Here is a 24581-nt window from a genome sequence, read left to right as displayed (position 1 = left end):
CAACGGCATTGTTCCTCTTCAATTAAATGATTTCTCGTTTTGGTATCCCGAGAGAGATTGTGACTAATCATGGCAGTGATTTTGAGAACGAAATGATGTCTGAATTGGCTCTTAATTTGGGCTTTCAGTAGGAGCATTTGTCTCCATATTATCCTCAGGCCAATGGATAATTTGAAGCCATGAATAATTCCCTCAAAACGATCCTACAAAGGACAATTGGCAATAATCACTCCAGTTGGCATCTCATGCTGTATCCAGCTCTCTGGGCTTACCGTACCTTGGTAAAGACTACCACCGGTTTTACACCTTTTCAATTAGTTTACGGGCTGGAATCTATTTTTCCTATTGAGTGCGAAATTCCATCCCTTAAACTGGCTGTTGAGCTCCTTCCATAGAGCTATAGTATCAAAGAGCGCCTCCTTCATTTGGAACATCTCGGTGAGCAACATCAAGATGCTACCATAATCAATGAGGCTCATAAGAAAAGGGTTAAAACTCAGTACGATAAAGCTATCCATCCTCAAGTTTTTTCTGAAGGCGACCTTGTCCTGGTCTATGACCAATATAAAGATGCCTTGGGGGAAGGAAAATTCAAGTCTATGTGGTATGGTCTATTTCTAGTGAAACGGGTTTTAGGAAAAGGGGCTTATGAATTAGTCGATTTTGAAGGGAACAAGTTGGCGGAGCCCCGAAATGGGCTCTACCTCAAGAAGTACTTTGCTTAGGTTACCACCAAGCAATGGATTCTTTGTATATTTTGTATTTTTGTACATATTTCATCCAGAGTTATTGTGATATCGACATTTTTTTTATCTTCTTTGGAAGGTGTTGATGGATGACTTGGTCTATTTTGGATTCGCCGATGGTGCTAGTCGGCACACTCGGAATCCCGCTTCCGCAGCTTGGGTGATTTATTATCCAACTGGTCAGTTGATGATGTCAAGGGGAGTTTGTATTGGTTCTGCGTCAAGTAATATTTCTGAATATATTGCAATCATTAATTTACTATCCGAAGCTATTTCTTATGGAATTGATTTGTTGGTAGTGTATCTTGACTCACAGCTGGTAGCGTCACAATTGAATAACATTTATTAGATTCAGGATCCTTATTTATATTGCCAATTTTTGAGAGTGAGGGTATTTCAAAGATCATTTGTTTATATTACTTATTTGCACATTCCACGATCTGAAAATTCATTGGCAGATTCTATTGCTAGTCAAGCATTAGATTGGCATATCAATCATTCATCAAGTTAAAAACAAACATCAAAAATCTGGAACTGTATATATATATCATAAAACCGCCCATGTGTAAATAATGTGTTTAAAATTGGGATGAAATTCCCATAATCATGTCCAATCTATTTACGACCTGGCTCAGGATGAGTGGCTAAGTAGGTGACTACTGCGTTGGCCACACGCCGAAAAAGGTGAACCTAGTCTCGTGGTACTCCTACCACGCGGCACTGCATCTCCTTAGGTAGGTCTTCTACGGCCACGATTTATACCTGGTGAGTCAATCTCACCAAGTTTCTTTGGACTACGTATAAGATCCTCTCTATATCTACAGCTGCCTCTTCAGCACATCTTCCGCGACATCTGTGCCGTGAAAATCTGTCTGGTCATATCAGACCCACATCTGGAACATGATCATTATATCAGTCTTTTAATCCCATCAAAAATATCTTTAAGCTCATTTTTATATTTAAAAAACACAAAAAATCTTAAAATTTGTTGTAAAACTTAAAAATGGTTACCTATCTCTCCCCATGCTATGTTTGGTGGCAACACCAAATTCGAATCTCCTCTGAAATCCATGCCAACATGGGGATAGTCATCCACAATGATGATTTTTTGTTCCCACTAGGAGAAGAACTCATCATCGAAAGAAGTCCTCCGCACATCCCCGCCTCCAAGGTGTTTCATCAGGTCAGCTCGCCTACCCATCCGAGGATCTCAGGGGCTATTGATAGAAACTGATACTCTGGGACATAGCCCTAAAACCTTCTTGAAGAAGGAGCACAAAATGGTCCCATATCCAAAATTTTTGGTTTGTCTTTTCTGAATGGAGGACAACTCGCTCTTCATATTGGTAAGAAGAGGTGTACACCAATCAAAAATAGCAGTGAGACACTCCACAACCAAGCTCATGGATAGTGGTGACGCTTGGCGCAATGAGGCTAATCTATTTATCCTGGCTATGGTGAATATTAATATCCTCAGGGACAAGCTCTCCACATGTTTTATTGGAATTTGGATTCCAATCTTCTCCAGATGCCCCGGAGAGTATATATGTAGTAGTCTTCTACTGAAAGACTACCTCATGTCTGTCCAGTCGAATATACAACTTCTCCTCTCCGGGAGAGACCAGTGATAAAGTAAATATCTTCTACCTCTATCCTCAAAGGCATTTGATCAATCATAAATGCATCATCTTTGATACTCCAATAGTGGATTAACATTTCAAGCAAGCAGGTGCTGGCCTTCATATTTGGCATTTTGGAAAATTTCAATAAGCCACATCCCCTCAATGAATCTAAGGCCTGATAATCATTCATAACTTCATTATGAATGGCACTATGCTCCCTCTCTCTCCAGCTGATTTTCATCCTGAAAGAAACTTAAGTTTCAACCATTATATTTTTGTGTTTAAATTTCAAACCGCGTATATGCAGGTCCCTTTCATACACAGTCGCATGTAGGACTTGCATGTACGCGGGTTTATAATATCCAACCTGTGTATACGTGGCATTGAAAATTTTAACGTAAATTCCTACAGTCAAGAAAATTTTAACATAAATTCCTACAGTTAAATCTCAATTAAAATTTCTAAAAACAATCATAAAGTAATGCAATCTAGAATTTGGGGTTACCTGATGATTTTGATCCAATTCGAATGGTCCAATTCTTCGGGAGGAAAGTTTGCTCTTTTTTCTCCACAACTTTTGCTCTCAACACAAATGGTACAAATGGTGAGTCAAAAAGTCATTTTATAAGCTTTGAAAATGTTAAATTTTTTCAAAAGCTGATCCTTTTCGTCTCATGATTCTTTTAACTTGTGAGCTTTGATTATCGGGAATAGGTTGTTTTTTCAGGACATTTTGGACACTTCTTCAGAAATTTCACATTGGTTCCATGACTGCTGACCTGTCATGCCAAGTATCATTTACTCACTCACATATAGGTTAGGGAAACCACTTTTCCATTGCATTTTTCATACTAGCCTCCATTTGTTAATACACTTGCCATAGGGTTGATCCCATCATGTTACGGTTAGAAAACCATGTTCACTCGCCGATTTGTAAATCATGACACGATGGTAGAGCCATCCTTTACATGGGCATCGTAGTTAGCACCTCACTGACATTGGTTGCCCATGCTATTTTATTGAGTACGCTTGGGAGTCTTCTCTAGTCCCGCCATGACTTGTGCATTGAAGACTCATTCCTCTTTGCTTCTTTGCTTTGTTCTGGCCTTATACCCTAGAGGTTCCTTTGTGTTGAGTTATTCCTGGTTTGGGTTATTTAGTGCCAATCAGGGCTCAGTTCTTAGTTTTCTTGCTGTCACTGTACTTCCTGCTCCTGTAGGAACTCAGACTTCAAGTTTGATATTTTTCATCAGGCGTCATTTTTTATTTTTCTTTTAAAGCTTCATATATGCATCTTTGTCTGTTTACAAAACCATACACATGCTTGTTTCTGTGAACTGAAACTGTGTATACATGAGTTTATTTTGGTAGAAGCACGTGTACATGCAGCTGTGTAGGGACACAGTCACATATACAATTTTTTGCATGATTTTTTCAAATCTTTCTGCCTGGAAAGATTTGTTTCTTGGTCTGTGTGGTTTCTAAGTGGTCAGTTTCTGTTTTCAAAATTTAATTTTTCAGTGAGCTTACTGTTACAAATTCTCTCCTGCTTTGAAAATTTTTTGGCCTCAGTTTGCTTTACAGTGAGTTTTATGATTTGTGTTTGAACACACAAGGCTTCTTATAGAGGTTCTTGATTGTTCTGGTCTTCCAGAATAGAAGATTGTTTGCAATCTTTGTGTCAAACTTCATTTTTATGGTTTGCTTGCTTTACTTCCCATCATTTTTGTGGCCATACACTTTTTCTTGCTTTTCGAAAGTTTCTTGTTGATGAATTTGAAAGTGTGTCTTTCTTGATTTCTTGGTCAGTTTCTCATAGCTCTTTTTGCTGCTTTTGGATCATTTAGTGCAAGTTGAAACACCTATTTTGTTCAAGTTTTCATTCGTGTTGAATTAATAACTTGAAATTTTCCTTGTGATTTGTTTTTGGTCTTTGAGTCTTTGGTGGCATTTTGAGTGCTTCTGAAAAGTTATTTTTATTGTTTTCTGAAAAAGAAAAGTCCTTCAAAAACATTGTTTTCACTTTCTTTTGCCGAATTTGAGTTTGGTTTCTTTTGGGTTTTGAGAGTGATTTGGGATCCTTTTGATTAGTCCTTCTTGTTTTGGAAACATTTTGTGTTCAAAATTCATATTCCTTCCAAACACTTAAGTTGGCTTGTAAATAAATTACTTTCATTTCTTTCTAGAGTAATCTAGAATTTTGTATTATCATGTACACCTTGCATTAGGGTAGTTTTACATCATTAAACCATCAATAGTTTTTTAAGTTTTTGCTTTATAGAAGCTTCTTAGAACCCAAGTAGAAGTTTCTTTTCATCGAAGAACAAACAAGCGCATTGCATAGAAGTTAGTTTTTCATTAATTACTTTTGCGTCATACGAACACCATCAGTTTCACTTCCGTATTTTCCCTTTGACTTAAAAATAGCATCCACTTAAAATCAAGCGCTTAATAAAATAAACTAAAACTTTTTATATTTTCAATCAATATACACCAACAAGTTTTAGGTTTATTTAAGGCCTTGGATTAGGAGAGAGGAGAGTAAACTCTGCAAGGCCACTCTAAATTGTGAAACATATAAGTCTGAATAAAGAGTGAAATCAAATAGCGTTAGGGAGACCACGAAAGCTCCGTGACTGGGAGTTAAGAACGAGGGTTTGTTAAGATAAGGACGAGAGATACCCCCTCTCTTACTTGTCGGATCTTACCTCACGATTGATCTGCCCAGCTTCTGATACGAGTTGGTGCCTTTAGTTGCCAATCCTAGGGATCTACACAGGTGGTTGCAGAGGGGAATCTCATGGCACCTGAGGTTGATGTTGCATCACATTCTACGGTACTTCTGAAGGGCACCCTTGCAAATCTTGGGAGCTTGCACTAGAAAAGGCTATTGTTTGGAGGTCAGTGTAACTACCTCTGATACCTTCGCTAGTAGACCTGGGGCATAATTACCCCAGTCTATTTTCGAAAGGCCCTTTTTATTCACTTTCTTGTATTTTGGTGTCCAGTCCTAATCACCCGGAGAAAAAATACTTGAAATCTGTTTGACTACTGAATTATTTAGGGACATTTTTAGTGTGAGTTCTGTGCTCCTAGTTGGCCCAGCTTTCAATTTTCTTGAATCTTTAAGTAGATCTTATTAAAATGATTCAAAGTGGATGACTGATCACTTAGATGGTCTCATAGACTGCGTGGGCTTTCACCTGCGAGTCCAGAGCATTCTCCTAGAAGGCATACGAGCGATTCTTCCAGTGGTAGTTGGCGCATCGGAGATTTATCGTCCGCTTGGGGGCATTAGTGTATAAAATAGACCTGGTACTACGACAGAGTTAGAGAGGAACACACCAGTTCTTTCTCGAGTAATCTTCAAGTCAGAAGATAATATTGAGGTAGAAGAAATTTCAGAGTCAATTGCAGCTCTGAATTCTCCTCTCCCTTCTGATCATCCAGACTTATTGTTATACATTGGAACTCTGGTGCACAGCCCTTCAAGCCCAGGTCCAGACACATACATCCCTTGGATGACCACTGCTAGAAGCATGGCATCCATGACGAGTGATATGAGTATGCAGAATCCTATATTAGTACAAGCGGGAGGAACTATTTCCATCCCTTATACATATTTATTTGGGTCTGCTGCCAACACATCCTTGTTTGGGTCTACTTCCATTCCGTCGACGAGTGGAAGTTCCCAAGCTAATGCATCCAATTTTGGATTCTTCCCTTTTGGAATACCCTCTCAAGGTATTCCTTCAACTCCATTGAATGTACCATCAACCGCCTCCACATCCATGATGAGTGGATCAACTTCTTTTCAGAGTTTCCCTTTCGCAAGTGGTCATATACCAAATTCCAATTCGATGGTAGGGTCTAGCCTTTTCATTTCATGATTCAAGGCAACAATCCTTTTTAGAGTTGGACAAACCCCGCAGTTAGTGGGATCAGAGCTGGGAATCCGTTTTTCAGCCAACAAGGGAATGTACCGTACTCCTCGGTCAATTCATTTCAAAGTTTTCCACCCTTAGCCAATGCTTAGAATCCTTACCAGGGGCTGCCAGCTCCTTACAACAATTCCTTAGGGGGGAACTTTTCCGGTTATGGAGGTTTTTCAGCTGGAGTTTTTGTCAAACTCTGAGTTTTGCTGGACCACAAGGGTCACCTTTCAGTTCAGTAGGTTCTACCCGTTACTTCGGGCAACCTGGGGCCTTTCAAAGTCTAGGCCATTATTTTCATACTTTTGGGAACCCCTCCCAATCTGGGTGGAATCCCGAAGGTCCTCTGAGAATTCCTTTTCTGGCCACTCTTAATTTGCGAGAATTGACTAAGTTGATGAATGATCCAATCAGATACAATCCAGCTTGGCCTCCAGTCGTAACCAAACTTCCATCGGATATTCCAAAATTCAAAGGGAAGAATGGTGAAGACCCGAGCGACCATGTAACCATGTTCCCTTTATGGTTCTCATCTAACTCCCTAATTGATGATTCGATTAGGTTGAGACTATTTCAATGCACCTTAACTGGGAATGTAGCTAAGTGGTATATAGAGTTGCCAGGGGGCACCTTTACGTCTTTCACCTATTTGGCTAAAATTTTCTTAAACCATTTTTAGTTGCCTGTCCATTACGAAGCCGGAACTGAAGTTCTGGCCAATTTTCATCAGGACATGGCTACTCACATTTCGGATCATATCCGGGAATGGAGACGGAGAAATAGGCTCATTAAAGAAAAAATTCCATCTGAATTCTGTCTTGAATGGTTTTTAAAATAATTACAACCTGAGATCTCCAAGGATGTTTCTATATCCGGAGTTTATTCCGAAGAGCAAGCTATCTTTCACACCGAGTAGTTAGAACTGATATATTCTTAGTCTGGGACTCCTCAGAAAATCTTGCCTAATGCCCCTAGATCCATGGTTGATATAGCCAAGCCGCAGATAGGCCCGGATGTTGATGGTATTTTTGGATCAATTGATGCAAATGCAGTGAAACTTCTGAGCCAATTGCAGCAGTTGCCTGTACAAACTATTTCTTCCAATCAGGCTACACCATCTACTCCTACACCTTCTCAACCTTCTTCCATAAACGTCATTTAGGCTTCTAACCCCAAAGGAAATCAAAATTCTGATGGGAAGAAGAAGGGATGATGTAAAAAGAAGAATCAGGATGGGAAGGGTAATGCGAACAAACCTGGCAATAGCGCTTGTGAGGGTGGAAAGGATTCTAACAAGAAGTTAAATTTCCATGCAAGTTGTGTAGTGGAGATCATTTGACTCATCTATGCCAAAAAATTCAAGGTGCTTAGTGCTTGTTAGTGTAGCAAGGGTTTTCTAGCTCCTAAGCTGTCTTATCTAACCCATGCCCCCAAGGGTAGCAGGTTCTTGATGGCGCAAACTCAAACCCTGGTACCTCTGCATGGGGCAACCAAAAGGGGGACAATTCCTCAAATGTTTTCACGATGTGTTCTCACGTCAAGGTAGCTACATGGCCACGTGATTAAGTGTGAAGCTAAAACATCCAAGGATAAATCTATTCCTGGAACTATGAATCCACTTCATATTGAGCGACCCTACATCGAGTCTATACCTCTGATACTGAAAGGTTCCGCCAAGCACGCGACTATCAACCCTAATGCTAGGGCTCCCTAGAACTACTCCATTGTAGAAGATCTGGCTCAAAGTCCACGTGCTATGTCTGCTTTAGAGGTACTCCAGTCGTTTCCAGCTCAACAAAGTGCTTTGCTTTCAGTGATTGGGGCAATTGATCCAAACAATTCTTTAGTGCTCACTTTTGACATGCTCAATATCAAAAAGAGACTTCCTCATCATATGGCTTTTCAAATAAAGTCTACTTATTGTAAAACTAATATTTTTCGAATAGTTATAGATGAGGGAGCTTCCACATGCATAATGTCTATGTCATGTTGGAAGGCGATTGGATCACCTTCGGTTGTTCCTTCACCCACACTCTTGAAAAAATTTGACGGACATTCTCATAGGCCACAAAGGATTATCCCGGCCTTTCCTATATGTGTTGGAGGAAAGGTTGTTAATATAGAAGTAGAAATAATTGACGCCAACCTAGATTACAATATCCTCTTAGGACGGAATTGGATTTATGAAATGGATGCCATAGTTTCGACTTTGTTTCGATTCCTTTGTTTTCCTCATGAGGGGAAAATTGTTAAGGTTGATCAATTGGATTATACTCCGGTTGACCCTCATGTAATTTCAGATTCTACTATTCCGGTGGTGGATAAACCCCATCAACCTATCAAGAATCTAGGAGTTGGGATGTACTCTTCATTGATGGGTACATTTTATCTTCCCACTCCTATAGCTAGAATCAATGTCATTTCGTCCTCCAAAGAGTCTTCATGGGAAGAGTTCTTGCGTACTCGTTATTTTCATACCCTTGGACCTTGCCTTTGCCTACAACCACAATAGATGAAGGACAAGTTGGTGGAATGGCATTCCCTATCTCTGCAACAGATCTTAGTTATCAGTCTATCGTTAACTCTACAGACGACCATCCTACTCCTTTTTCGGAGGATGACTTAGATGGTGATGTGGCCCCATATTGGACCCTTGACTATAATTCTACTATGGATTACTTAGATACAGTTTTACCATCTAAGGAAGTAATCTTAGAAGCAATGATGGGTGTAGATCAACCTTGGGAAGATTTACACCATCGTTTGTATTTTCTTCCCCCATTGCAGGAAGTTGAGTCCAGGTTCTCCAATCTACTTACTAGTGATGTTTGTATGGTTTCAAACCCTTTGGCTCTAGCACGCATTCATGTCGAAGGTAATATGTCGGTCATTTCAAAAACCGTATCGATAAACATCTCTAGGAACCCTAATGTGATAAAAAAATGTCATCATCGGAGCCGAGTGTTCCCCTGAAGAGATTCAAATTTACGCTAACCTATTTAAAGAGTTTCACGATGTATTCGCTTGGTCTTATGAAGAAATGCCTGGTATTGATCCATCCATCGTTCAACATGAGATCAAGACGTATGAAAACACTAAGCTGATCCGTCATAAGCTTTGGCTAGTCAATCTTAGGAAAGTAGCAACTATCAAAGCTGAAGTAGAGAAGTTGCTCAAGGTGGGTTTTATAGACCCTGTTCCTCTAACAAATTGGTTTCTAATCCAGTCCTGGTTGATAAAAAACAAGGAGTGATCCGAGTGTGCGTTGACTTTAGGGATTTGAGCAAAGCTTGTCCAAAAGATGACTACCCCACACTGTTTATTGATCAAATAGTTTATGAATGTGCGGGTAATGAGACTTTTTCCTTCATGGATGGATTCTACAGTTATAATCAAATATCTATCCGTCAAGAAGACCAGCATAAGACAACTTTCATTTGTCCCTGGGGTACCTTTGCATACAAAAAGATGCCTTTTGGTCTTAAAAATGATAGAGCTACATTCCAGCGGGCCATGTCATACGCTTTCCATGACATTAAGCATGTCATCGAAGCATACTTGGATGATTTGTTGCTCGTTCTTGAAAGAGAATTGATCATCCTAGTCACCTTCAGTTAGTTTTTGAGAGATGTCGGTTTTACAAGATCTGGTTGAATCCAAATAAATGTGTTTTCACAGTTACACCTAGTCAGTTGTTAGGGTTCATCGTATCAACTGAAGGGATTCATGTTGATCCCTTCAAGGTGTAGGCAATTATTCAGTTGCTTCCCCCGTCTTCCATTCGACAAAATCAAAGTCTTTAGGGGAAGGCAGACTATATGAGATGGTTTATAGAAAACTATGCTGAGATAACTAAAGGATTTATGCGTTTGCTAAGGAAAGGAGTTCCATTTTTATCGGACGACTTTGCGCAACGATCTTTTGATGCCTTGAAGTAGACGTTAATCTCTACCCCGCTTTTGAGTCCACCAGATTATGGTAGAGATTTCCTTTTATATCTTACAGCCATAGAATCAACCATAGGTATGGTTCTCATTCAGGAAGAAGATGCTCTCACAGAGCATGTGATTTACTACTTGAGTTAAGTTTTGGTAGGCCCTGAACTACGCTATTCTCTGGTTGAGAAATTTCCCTTAGCAACTGTCCATGTTGTCCAGCAGCTTCATCATTATATTTTGCTATGAAAAAAATGTGTCTTAGCGGCGGTCAATCCTTTCCAATTTTTCCTCAGTAGGTGATTGATTGGGGGCAAATACAATCTATAAATTGTTATTTTGCAATAATTTGATCTCGAGTTCTTGTCGGCCAAGTCTAAGAAATCATTGGTTTTTGCGCAATTAATTTCCGAGCTGCCTTGTGGAGAATATACTGTTTATGAGGAAAGTTTCCCCAACAAACATATATTCCTCATCTCTTCACAAGATCCTTGGTATGGAGATATCATAATCTATCTCCACAGTTCGAAGTTCCTGCCTGCTTCCTCCAAGGATGAACGTCGAAAATTACGTCACCTGGCTAATAACTATGTCAAAATTGGTGATACATGATATCGCCAAGAGGTTGATTCAATCCTTAGGTGTTGTTTAACCTTAGAGAAAGAAGAGTCTGTGCTTAGTGATTTCCACAGTGGAGCTTGTGGTGGTCATCTTTCAGGGCTTGCTACAGCCCAGAAAATCTTGCGTGCCAACTACTTTTGGCCTTCGCTTTTCAAAGATTGTATTGAAGCGGTCAAACGTTAGCACCCTTATCAAGTCTATACTCGAAATATGCGTGCGCATCTAGCTCCTCTTTTCCCTGTTATCACTGTCGGTCCTTTTACAAAGTTGGGTATTGACTTTACTACTTGTAATCTGCCTTCAGCAGCGAATCACAAGTACATTATAGTGGTTGTAGGCTACTTTACGAAGTGGGCTAAGGCCATGGCCACTTATAAAAATGATAGTGAAACAACGGCATTGTTCCTCTTCAATAAAATGATTTCTAGTTTTGGTATCCCGAGAGATATTGTGACTGATCATGGTAGTGATTTCGAGAACCAACTGATGTCCGAATTGGTTCTTAAATTGGGCTTTCGGCAGGAGCATTTGTCTCCGTATTATCCTCAGGCCAATGGGTAAGTCGAAGCCATGAATAAGTCCCTCAAGATGATCCTGCAAAGGAAAATTGACCACAATCACTCCAATTGGCATCTCATGTTGTATCCATCTCTCTGGGCTTACCGAACCTTGGTAAAGACTACCACCAGTTTTACACATTTTCAGTTAGCTTACGGGCTGGAATCTATTTTTCTTGTTCTGTGTGAAATTCCATCCCTTAAGTTGGATGTTGAGCTCCTTCCAGAGAGCTATAGTCTCAAAGAGTGCCTCCTTAATTTGGAACATCTCTGTGAGCAACGTCAAGATGCTACCATAATCAATGAGGCTCATAAGAAAAGGGTTAAAACTTAGTACGATAAAATTGTTCGTCCTCGAGTCTTTTTGAAGGTGACCTTGTCTTGGTCTATGGCCAATATAAAGATGCCTTGGGGGAAGAAAAATTAAATTCTATGTGGTATGGTCCGTTTGTAGTGAAACGAGTTTTAGGAAAAGGGGCTTATGAATTAGTCGATTTTGAAGGGAACAAGTTGGCGGAGCCTTGAAAGGGGCTCTACCTCAACAAGTACTTTGCTTAGGTTACAGCCGAGCATTGGCTTCTTTATATATTTTGTATTTTCGTACATATTTCATCCAGAGTTGTTGTGATATCGAAACTTTTTTTATCTTCTTTGGAAGGTGTTGATGGATGACTTGGTCTATTTCGGATTCGCCGATGGTGCTAGTCGGCACACTCGGAATCTCGCTTCCGCAGCTTGGGTGATTTATTATCCAACTAGTTAGTTGATGGTGTCGAGGGGAGTATGTATTGGTTCTGCATCAAATAATATTTCCGAATATACTACCATCATTAATTTACTATCCGAAGCTATTTCTTATGGAATTGATTCGTTGGTAGTGTATCTTGATTCACATCTGGTAGTGTCACAATTGAATAACATTTATCAGCTTCGGGATCCTTATTTATGTCACCAATTTTTGAGAGTGAGGGCATTTCAAAGATCACTTGTTTATATTACTTATTTGCACATTCCATGATCTGAAAATTCATTAGCAGATCCTATTGCTAATCAAGCATTAGATTGGTATATCAATCATTCATAAAGTTAAAAACAGACATAAAAAATCTGGAACTGTATATATATATATATCATAAAACCACCCATGTGTAAATAAAGTGTTTAAAATTGGGACGAAATGCCCATAATCATGTCCAATCTATCTACGACCTGGCTCAGGATGAGTGGCTAAGTAGGTGACTACTGCGTTGGCCACACACTGAAAAAGGTGAACCTAGTCTCGTGGTACTCCTACCACGTGGCGCTGCATCTCCTCAGGTAGGTCTTTTACAGCCATGATTTATACATGGTGAGTCAATCTCACCAAGTTTCTTTGGACTATGTATAAGATCCTCTTTGTCTATGCAGCCGCCTCTTCAACACATCTTTCGCGACGTCTGTTCCATGAAAATCCTTCTGGTCATACCAGACCCACATCTGGAACATGATCATTATATCAGTATTTTAATCCCATCAAAAATATCATTAAGTTCATTTTTATATTTAAAAAACACAAAAAAATCTTAAAAATTTATAAAACTTAAAAAATGGTTACCTATCTCTCCCCATGCTGTGTTTGGTGGCAGCACCAAATCCGGATGTCCTCTGAAATCCATGCCAACATGGGGATAGTCGTCCACAATGATGATTTGTTGTTCCCACCAGGAGAAGAACTCATCATCGAAAGCAGTTCTCCACACATCCCAGCCTCCAAGGCATTCCATCAGGTTAGCCCACCTACCCATCCGAGGATCTTAGGGGATATCGATAGAAATTGATACTCTGGGATGTAGCCCTGGAACCTTCTCGAAGAAGGAGCACAAAATGGTCCCATATCTGAAATTTTTGGTCTGTCCTTTCTGAATGGAGGACAAGTGGCTCTTCATATTGGTAAGAAGAGGTGTACACCAATCAAAAACAGTAGTGAGAGATTCCACAACCAAGCTCATAGATAGTCGTGACGCTTGGCACAATGAGGCTAATCCATTTATCCTGGCTATGGTGAACAGTAAGAACCTTAGGGACAAGCTCTCCACACGTTTTATTGGAATCTGGATTCCAATCCTCTCCAGATGCCTCGGACAGTATATATGTACGTAGTCTTCTACTGAAAGACTACCTCGTGTCTATCCAGTCGAATATACAACTTATCCTCTCCGGGAGAGACCAATGATAAAGTAAATACCTTCTACCTCTATCCTCAAAGGCTTTTGATCAATCATAAATGCATCATCTCTGATACACCAATAGTGGATTAACATTTCAAGCAAGTGGGTGTTGTCCTTCATATTTGGTATTTTGGAAAATTTCAATAAGCCACATCCCCTCAATGAATCTAAGGCCTGCTGATCATTCATAACTTCATTATCAATGGTAGTATGCTCCCTCTCTCTCCAGCTGATTGTCATCCTGAAAGAAAATTAAGTTTCAACCGTTAACTTTTTGTGTTTAAATTTCAAACCGCGTATACGGAGGTCCCTTTCATACACAATCGCATCTAGGGCTTGTGTGTATGCGGGTTGATAATATCCAACCCGCATATACGTCACATTGAAAATTTTAACATAGATTCCTACGGTCAAGAAAATTTTAACATAAATTCCTACAGTCAAATCTCAATTAAAATTTCTAAAAACAATCATAGAGTAATGAAATCTAGAATTTGGGGTTACCTAATGATTTTGATCCAATTCGAATGGTCCAATTCTTTGGGGGGAAAGTTTGCTATTTTTTCTCCAAAACTTTTTCTCTCGACACAAATGGTACAAATGGTGAGTCAAAAAGTCATTTTATAAGATTTGAAAATGTTAAATTTTTTCAAAAGCTGATCTTTTTTGTTTCATGAATCTTTTAACTTGTGAGCTTGGATTGTCAGGAATAGGTTGTTTTTTCAGGACATTTTGGACACTTCTTCAGAAATTTCACATTGGTTCCATGACTGCTAACCCATCATGCCATGTATCATTTACTCATTGGCATATAGGTTAGGGAAACCAGTTTTCCATTGCATTTTTCATACTAGCCTCCATTTGTCGATACACTTGTCATAGGGTTGATCTCATCGCGTTATGGTTAGCAAACCATGTTCACTCGCCAATTTGTAAATCATGACACGATGGTAGAGCCATCCTTTACATGGGCATCATAGTTAGCACCTCATTGACATTGGTTGCCCATGCTATTTTATTGAGTAGGCTAGGGAGTCCTCTCTAGTCCTGCCATGAATTGTGCATTGAAGACTCATTCCTCTTTGCTTCTTTGCTTTGTTCTGGCCTTATACCCTAGAGGCTCCTTTGTGTTGAGTTGTACTACTGCATTGCATTTTGAGCATTTACACCTTTTGACCTTGAGCTGGCTTCACTTGGACTCGTGTTTAAGCCACTTTTTGAGCATGTCTTTTGCAAACTCAAACTTGTAATCCCTTAGCTTCTACAACTTGCTGCACCCTCAGATCCATGGAATCAACATCCCTTTGAGTGTCCTTGACCTGCTCCACCTCCCTGCATTGAGCATAGGAGTGTTCCCATCCCAGGAACTTGATCATCTGTTTCACTAACACTCGTTCTTTCCACTGTACTATAGCATTCTTTTATTCTTTTTCCAGCTTAAAGAAAAAGACAAAAAAATTACATATTCCAAAAAGAGAGAGAATGAGACAACATTTCCATATATTGTTGGCAGCTAGAGTTAGTTGTGTCGCCCTTGAGCAAAGCACTCAAAAGAAATTCTCTCCTCCATTTGGGCGGGATTTAGTTTGACTTAGGTATGCCCTAACCTTGTTATTGAGTCGGTTCTCCTCTGATTGGTTATCTCTTCCAGTCATATGGAGAGTTCGTTCATGCCTCCTGCATGACGAACTTATACAAAGTTATCATATGCTACCACATGGTCATCATTGAGTCATTCCTTTGTTTAAGGGAAGTAAGCCTGATTCAGCCTCTCTGCGGTGTCTCTTGACCTATTTTTCAGTCGGCCATCACTTGTCATCACATCTGTTATATTGGTCCTTTACTCATGCCGGTTTGAGAAGGTCTCCATTGACTTCTTGCTGGCGGGTCTTGTCCTTATCGACGATGACATATTGCTCTGAGGGCCGGCCTAGAGCCGCACCCTAGCCCTATTTTCATTATTGATAGGTCACCTTGTGCTCAACATTGATCAGTATTATGGGTCTTTGACTAAGTGGTTTCCCTTGTGTTCGACATCATCTTTCATTATCACACATCGGGATTCATGTAGTGCCTTGGTTTCCATTTGACCCTATTGGTGGATTCCTCATCTCTGTGTCAGCTTTCATTATTGGTTGGTTCAGAAGGTTTCTATTGTGTGCTAGCTACATCTTGTGTATGTCGAAAACATGCTTCGGTTGGGTTACTACATCTTTTTTCGTTTGGTTCCTTCCACATTATTTTCCTACAGGTTATAATCGTGTTAGATTGATGAAGGATGCCTTAATGCCTTCCTTCTAGCAGATCTTTCCATATAAACTATGACTCATTGCTCTAGGGCAAAGGTATAGAGTCCATTTGGCAGTAGCTTGGGGTTTGCAGTCATCGGTGGTAGATCTTTCGCTATCGACAGTGAGAAACCATCATTGTCTCCTAATTGATATATTATTCCAGGTGTTCGACTTCACCTCATCTGTTCGCACTTGTTAGATTGTACTAGGTACCTTGGCTCTCATTTTCATTATCGATGAGTAGTCTCGCGTTTTTTAACAGTATACATCAATGATTGGTAATCAAATGATTCCTCACATGGTCGACTTCAGATCATTTATTCTCATGGTGTAGAAATGTACCACAGTGGTTAGTGAAGACCTCAGGTTGCATCAACATTCTTTGGTTCTCTTGTCAGTTGCTCCTGTTGCTGCTAGTTGACAACATTCCACATTATATGTTGCAGTCCTGCACAGCAACATCCTATATGCTGGCATCTGAGTTGCGATGTAGTATCATCTTATTCCATCAGGTTCATTTGGTACTATTGGGATCAGTTTTTAACATTAGTGATCAACTTCATCTTTCATCCTCATTGATCATCTTCCTATATGTGATATTCATACATGTACTTGTTCGATCATGATCAGATGATCCGTTATGTACTTTCAGTTCTTTATACTTGTATACATAGTGGATCCACTCGTACTTGATATGCGAACATGCTTTACTTTCTCTGAGCATGGGTATGCCCACCTCAGACAATTGTTTCTTTCTGATCTTCTTTTGCTAGCTTGGCAAGCTAAAATTTGGTGAAGTCCTTCTCAGTTTTTGACAGGCTTCCTTTCCAAATACTTAATACATTTCAGCCATCATGTACCCCTTCTGACCTCATATATTAGGGGGCATCTGTTATAGCTCCAAATATCACCCTTGGTATTTGTGATGCTTGGTTTATGGCCTAGGGCAACCCCTTCCTTCCAGACTTGGTCCAAATATTTTAAAAACAATGTTTTACTCCCAGTACGGTACTTTTCCCTATGTTAAAAGCATGTACACGCTGGTCAGTCTATACCCAACCCACGTATATGTCTTAAAACACTTTAAAAAATTAAATTTCCTTAACTATGGGAAGATTCCATGGGTTTTACCTATTGATTACCTACTAGTGCCCATGGCCCAACTGTTCCCTATTGTTTCCCAACTAAAAAACTAATTTGGGAGAAGTATAAAAAGACTTCAATGGAAGGCCTTAAGGAGGAGAGAAGAGATAGAATTACTATACTGAGATTATCCCCTGATCAAGTCTAAATTATCCTTGTGGTTCAAGCACTTCCCCAAGTTCAGGAAACCGTTGTTTCCTTGAGTGTCGATATTCTCTCACATGCTTGGAGATATTGTGGTATTGGTTATGGAAGGAGGCTATTGAAGACTGGGACTGGATGGACTTGGAGGACAGTTCCGCTTAGAGCCGAAAGAGGAAGACTCAGGTGAACTCTTTCCATGTTTTTATCATAGTTTTCTATAATAATAAGAAACGATGTCTTGTTCTTGATATCAGCTTTGTTGATGCATATGATGTTATTGTTATGGTTTATATATGAATGACTATTTTGATGTATAACTAACCATTTACTTATATGATATAAAGTTGATTTCACTACAATGCTTTATCTATATGTTGCTATGTGTATTCGAATTGGTTGATTTGCAGGTTCAAAGATCACTAGGAGTTGCAGAGGGTTTGATCCCTGGCTAGAACTACCCAAACGAAGGACATCCAGGTATGTTCATCCTCGCATAGTTAGTTTGTTTAGGCATGTTTCTTGAGTTGAATGCTTGTTTCCTTCTGTAGAATACTCCTTCTTTGCTAGGGTTCTGACCAAAACCCCTAGGGGACTTATTCCCTTAACAATAATTTAAATGAAAAAGGTGTATTTAATTTCTCTAATTGTGTGCCAAATTGAAAGCTTTAGTAGGTGGTGTGAAGATAATTATAAGTAGATTTTAGTTGGATTGCTTTGTGGAAAATGTCCTCATAGACATGCATGTGAGATGTGGAACTATAGAGAAGGCATGGTAATTGTTTTACAAAACGTGGTTTGATGGAACACTATCGTTGCTTGATATGCACATAATTGGTATGCTCTTGAGGCCCTGAAACTCTGAAAAGATACAACATAAAAGTATTGGGCTAGAATCCAGAAGATTTTGTACTGTTCTTCATGTGTGCCACTTTGGCAACTCTAGAACAAAGCATGGAGATTCATGAATGAATCAAGGGATTGGTTTTGAGATGAATATGTTTGTATGGAATTCCTTTGTAAGCATGTATGTGAAATGGTGAAGCATATAAATTGTAAGTGATATGTTTGTGTAATGTCCTATTTTTCTAATATAGTTTTGTCACTCCTATCAAGGGTTATATATATGATAGGTTGATCACTTGATTGAGGAATAATGTTTTACATACACAGTTATATTTCCTTTTATGTTTATGTATGACATATTGATCACTGGATTATGGAACAATGTTCTATATAGTTATATTTCCTCTTATATGTGGCATCATTGATTATTTGTATTAGATGGTTTTGGTTAAGTAAAATGTTATACACATGTTCTTTCTATTTGTGTCTGATTTATGAAGTAGATGTATGACATGGATGGTGATCCAAGATTGAGACACATATACCCATGGATTCTTATGGTTATGAGGAATATATGGTTAATTATGATTTATGGATTATACATGATTTGTGTGATTATATATGTCTAATATTGTACTAAGAAGGATGTGGTAGGGTACTTGGTCATTTTCCAACAAGGATGTTCAATTATGAATGACTGTGGAAGTCATTTCATCAAAACGAAAATGATTGTGGAAGCCATACACCATTCTGGGTAAAATGTGATTATGTTAATTTAATTATGAAATTCATTTGATTCCTTTGATCTATGAGATTGTAATGTGTGCAGGTCTCTGAACAAGGCCATACAAGTGAACCATCACATGGGTAAAAGCTCATAATTAGTACCATAAGGAGAAGCACAAATTTTCAAAGCACAGTAGATGAGAGGGCATGGAATTTAGGGCGTGCAGTCCTAAATACGAGAAAGATAAAGACGTGAAGTCTTGTATATTTAGGGCACGAAGTCCTGAATATTTACAAATATCAAGTTGTGGAAGCTTGGATCTTTGGAATAGATCAGGGCACAGATTCGTCAATCTATTAAGGCACAGAGATGAATGAATAGGGGTGCGGAATCCCTATTCTCTAGAATAAAAATACCACTCATGGATGAATTTCCTTAAATAAAATTTCATTCTCACAATTCTCGAATGACTTTCTAAAAATAGAAAGTCATGTCCAGCATCTCAAATACAACTTTCCAAAATTAGTAAATCACTTTACATAAATTGGTAATCAAGCAGAGTTGAAGAAAAACGAATTAACTTATCATTAATCAATCCTAATAGTTCAATCTTGATTGAATCCTCAATATTATTAATATTATTATTATCTTTTACGAGACTATGATATTATTATTAAAAAGGAATTACAGGGCAATTTTATCTTCTCGATCAATTCACATATCTCCTTCATGACTCTCATCTCTCTCTCTCTCTCTCTCTCTCTCTCTCTCTCTCTCTTTTAAATAATTCATTATACTCTATTTTATGCACTCATCAAAGAATGGCATATTCCTTTTCACTCATTAAAAATATGTCATAAAGTATTCCTTTTACACTCTCTTTAATGAATATGTTATACTCTCCTTAACTAAGGCATGCATACCTCTCCTTAATGGCATAAGTTACACTCCTCTAAATGGAATCCAATTCATCCACATTACTCCTCCTTTATGACAAGAATTGGTTGCTCCTGTTATATATGAGTCTCATGTATTCTCACTTGGGGATTAGGAGGCCAAGAGTGGAAGAGACTTGAGGAAAATAGTGAGAGGGAGAGATATGGAGAGTAGCCAATTGCTTCCATAATAAATCTGAAATTATTGTTAAAATCCTAATATCTCTAGCTATTGAGGTTGGCCGTGAGTGGTATCGAGAGGAAGTGAAAAATTGCTTCCTTAGTTTACATTGCAAATCTCTCTGTTGTTGTCTTTTGGTACTGCTTGTGAGCTTTTGCAGCTCAGGGGTTCCAGGGGGAGAAGTTCGTCCTGGATATAGTTGGGAGGAAAATCGGGTGGTTCACAATGAGTTGCTAAGGATATTGGAGCTGAAGCATACTCGCATTGGAGCTAGAGCATACAACCATTTTTTGAGTTGTATAAATTTAGTGCCAGGTATGTTGACAACATTATATTGTGTTTGTTTTTATAGTTCATTACATGGTTTTGATTATCTAGTTGTTGACTGAAACTTAGATTTATATCAAATGCTGCACAATAAATGCTGAAGGAATTTTGCAATAACTGTAGTTTATTTTATGTAAGTTTTTTTTTTGTACAGTTTCATTGCAAGTTGATTTACATCATGTCTTAATGGATGAAGCATTCAAGCTGCCATGAGTTTTATGAAAACATGTTAATAGCAAAAATTTGGGTTTTCCTTCTCCTTTTATAGCTATAGATAAGTTTTCAGAGTATACGTTTGAAAAAGGGATAAATGAGATAGTATGAATTTGTTTTCGGTTGTGGTTTTAAATAATCACATTTCTGGGCATTTCTATTTCGATTTATTTTAACTTCAGGGGGTATATGTACCTAATCGCCATGTCGCTCCAAAATTGATTTCAAAACACATAGTTTCAGAATCTGGCTCTATAATCTTCTATATTTTAAAGATTTGTTGTTGTTGCCTCATGGTTTGTCTTGCTATTTTTTTGTAGCTGTGATTTACCTGGTAAACTCTTTTTATGAAATTAGTTTGTTATATAAACTTGGAATTATTTTTTTTCACATAAGAAAATTCGTAATTTTATTAATAAAAACAAAATTACATTTTGTATATGTTGATGACATTCCATCTACAAGTCAAAAAGACATCAGATCAGGGGTACATAAGAAACAATCGAATAAAAAAATACATATGGGGGAAAATCATGTTTTCCTCCGCTTTTTCTTCTCGACCTTGTGCCACTCCCCTTGAGATAGTATCATGGGAGCAAGTTGAATTGGATTTTCAATCCCTGGTCGGGGGTTTTCCTTGGCAGAATCAGAGGTGTCTAATGCGTGTAGCCTTTTTGTTCCACTATTTTCCATTGTATCTAACATCTTTTCTGGTTTTGATTCCATAGGTCCTTGTGGAGATGTCTCATGGGTTTCTGCTTCTTTGTCACTTGATTGTTCTCAATGGGGATGGGCTCTTCCACTTCTAACTCCTCCTCCTCCTCAGGATCTGGTGGGCGAAAATTCCAACCCTTGTGGTGTTTTCCTATTTTCTTCTTCCTTTTGCTGTCTTTTTTTTACTTCTAGGCATGTATTTTGTAGATGTCCTATTTGTCCACATGTTCTGCACCTAAATGTTGTGTTTTCATAATCTAGGATCTGTGTCTAGCTTCGTTGTTTGTGTTTAAACTGTATGTGATCCGGTAAGCCCTTACTGAAATCTACTTCCACACTGATGTTTACAAATGTATAAATTCCTTCCTCCACTCTTTGTGTATCCATTTTAATATATCTGCCAATGGTATTGCCTATACATGCAATAATATTTTGGTCCCAGAAATGTATTGGGAGATTATGTAGCCGTACACAAACTGGCATCTTGGAAACAACCATAGTATTGGCATCGAATTTCGGGAACCATGGTGTGATGAAAAGGCCCGAAGATCCACAGAACCATGGTCCCTCCTGTATCACTATGTCCCTTATCTCTATTGATTGGAATTTGACAATGAAAGACCCTTTAGAGCAAAGGTGAATCTCACAATGTAAAGTCCACTTTGTGAAAATCCAATGGAATAGTTCAAACAGTTTTGGCCAAAAACCGTTGAACCAACAAATGATGGCTTGTGAACATACCTCATCTGTTTCTTGTATATCTAGATTTAGTTATGGTGTATACTTCAGTTACTCCACTATGTATGGACTAGGTTCTGTTCCAACCTACTTTGGAACTACTGTAGGAGATTTTCCCCCTTGTAAGATGTTCTTGAATGATATTCCTTCATTTTTGTGCTTTTGTTGTGGATCTATGTTGTTTTTCTGATTTGTGCTTGTCTCGCTGCCTCCTTCTATTTGTTTTGTTGAGCTGAAAATTGTTGCACCACCTCTTAGTCTCAGATTGAGTGTTATAGTAGATTCTAGCATAATTTTTTAGTCCAAGATGGATCTGTAGTCCTGTAGGGTTCTGCCACCATATAGCAGATGATGTAGTCCATCAGGGTAGACAATTTGTTGGGTGATGGTATTCTTCAGCTTCATAATATTGTCTATTGCATGGACCCAAATCAAGGTAGATTTCCCTAAAGGGGTTTTAATAAAGATTTGAAAACAATTAGAAATTACCGAAGAGGGGGGGTCTGAGGTCTTCTGGTTCATGCATAGCCGTGCCGCTTCTATGCCTCCATAATGTTCTATATTCCTGGAGCTCACCAATGCAGGGGATGCAATACGGCCACTGTGTCTCATAGATTTATCATCCTTGCTAGTATCGGGTTCGACTTCTACGTTCTTAGACTCCCCTTTCCTCATCTAATTCCTGGGAGAAACCCTAATACCCACATTGCCTTCACCAGCTTTAACATTCGCAGAAGCCTCATCAAACCCTATAGTACCCTGATCGCTCTTTTGCACCTTATCAGAAGTAGGATCATAATGGATTGACTTCTTTGCTTGTGTTCGAATTCCTAAAGGGCCTTTTTTAGAAGGATTTTCCTGGGCTAAAAGCCCCAAAGAGATTTTTTCAGAAGGATTTTCCAAGGTTCAAACATCCAAAGAGCCCTTTTTAGAAGGTTTTTCGTTAGTTTCCATGCCAGATCTAATTATACCTTTAACAACAATTGTAGCACGGGTGGTGCTAGATTTAGAATCCAAGAATCCTCTCGAGACAGCAAGAGCTTTGGCTTCCTCATCCTCCTCTTTAATGGCTCTGAGTTTCTTGATGCTTCCTTCAAACATGCACTGCATTTTCTTTCTCTTGGGGGAGAGACTGCCCATAAACTAATGTGCCTCATTCGCCCATGACAGAAGCGGGCTGGAGGGAGAGAAAATTTGTGTAGTGGGCCTAGTACAACCCATGGTTGTTCCCAAACCACCATTAAGCTTTAACACAACAAGCTTGTCCTAGAGTTCTTTCATTTCTGATGGATCTTTTCTCAAAACTGCCAGCGTATCGTAGGGAACCACGACATCGTCAGTCGGGGTCTTGATCTTTCCCCATTCAATCTTCTCCTCTACACCGTTGAGGTAGCGAGAAACCAGTCGCACAAACCCTTACTTCTCATTATCACTGATCTGATTTAGCTTCATGACCTCGGCTTGAAGCTTAGGGATCCAATCGGTTTTGGCTACGGGTGAAGCAACTACTGGTGTAACAACCATTTTCAGTCATACTGTCTACAGGGTTTTTTCAGGGCCCCAAATATGAATCCCCCTATAGACTTGGAATTAGTATTTTAAAGTATCAATGGTTAATACATTGATAGTTTAATAAACTTGTGACTGCTTCTTTGATAGTTTAATAATAGCAGCTTGTTGCGTGACTATTAGCCATTGTTCAAAATTCCCAATGGTTGTAGGTACATCGCTACGAGCTATTTGTAAAAATTCTTAAATATTTATAGTCATTATGTGCCTAAATTTTTGTATATGCATCAATCAAGATGGATGACAGTTCTACTTATGTATTAGGTTCACTTCTTGGCATTACTGACAAAGAAAAAGAAATTATGTAATCTTATATTCATGTTAGTTAATTTTGGTGAAATCGCCTTAAGTGTTATGGTTGTAAGTGTTTGAAAAAATGCCTCAATGGCTGTACATTTCATGCTTGCAAATTGTTTGACATAATGCTTCAATAGTTGTAGCTAATTACATCTAGGAATTGTCTATGAAAATGACTATGTAAATTTAGTATTTTCAACCAAGGTGTTTTTGGAGATATCTCAAAGAATAAGCATGATGATTCCATTGAAGTAAAAATCCATGGAAGGAAAATTGGTTAGGTGAAATGTTGTAATTGTTAGCTCATATATGAATTCATAATAATCGGAAACCACTCCTTTAGAAGTTGAATTTTCTTGTTTTTCTTCCCTTTGTTTTACCAAAGAATTCATAGGCATATTATGTAGAACAAAATCAAGTTAGTTACTCTTAAGCACTCTTAATTGCAATAGAATGAACAATTAGCTTATTGGAAATTGTGGTTTGTAAATATTGATATTATTTATCCCACTAAAGACTCTATCATTTAAATGTGATTTTAAGACTTATGGTTGTATGTTTTGGATATTGAGGAACCATGACCCTGTAGCCTTAATGAGAATATTAATATTACCATGGGTCAGTTAGTTAGTAGAAATTAGTATGTAGTGTAAAGAATACCAATAAAAATAGAAATATAGATATATAACCTTGTATTAACTTTTACGTCCTAAAAACTTAAATTTAAATCGCATTTTGAGTCAACCTTAGTATAATAATGATGGTTGGTAAGGGGGGACCTTACAGTTTGACAAAATCCCTTAGAAAAGCATTGTCCCATCTTCTAGTTGACCTTTATA

General features: G+C 38.5%; 1 pseudogene; it reads right to left on the bottom strand.

Moving 5' to 3' along the window:
• Window positions 1-1564: 1564 nt before the first annotated feature.
• Window positions 1565-23097, bottom strand: LOC149256714 (uncharacterized; annotated as a pseudogene).
• Between the last annotated feature and the right edge of the window lie 1484 nt (window positions 23098-24581).

Source organism: Pinus tabuliformis, chromosome 7 (genome assembly GCF_031772625.1).
Source record: "Pinus tabuliformis cultivar Carrire ecotype Pingquan chromosome 7, CPIR1, whole genome shotgun sequence".
Taxonomy (NCBI): domain Eukaryota; kingdom Viridiplantae; phylum Streptophyta; class Pinopsida; order Pinales; family Pinaceae; genus Pinus; species Pinus tabuliformis.
The sequence above is the reverse complement of the archived record's forward strand: the minus strand, read 5'-3'. Positions and strand labels throughout refer to the sequence as shown.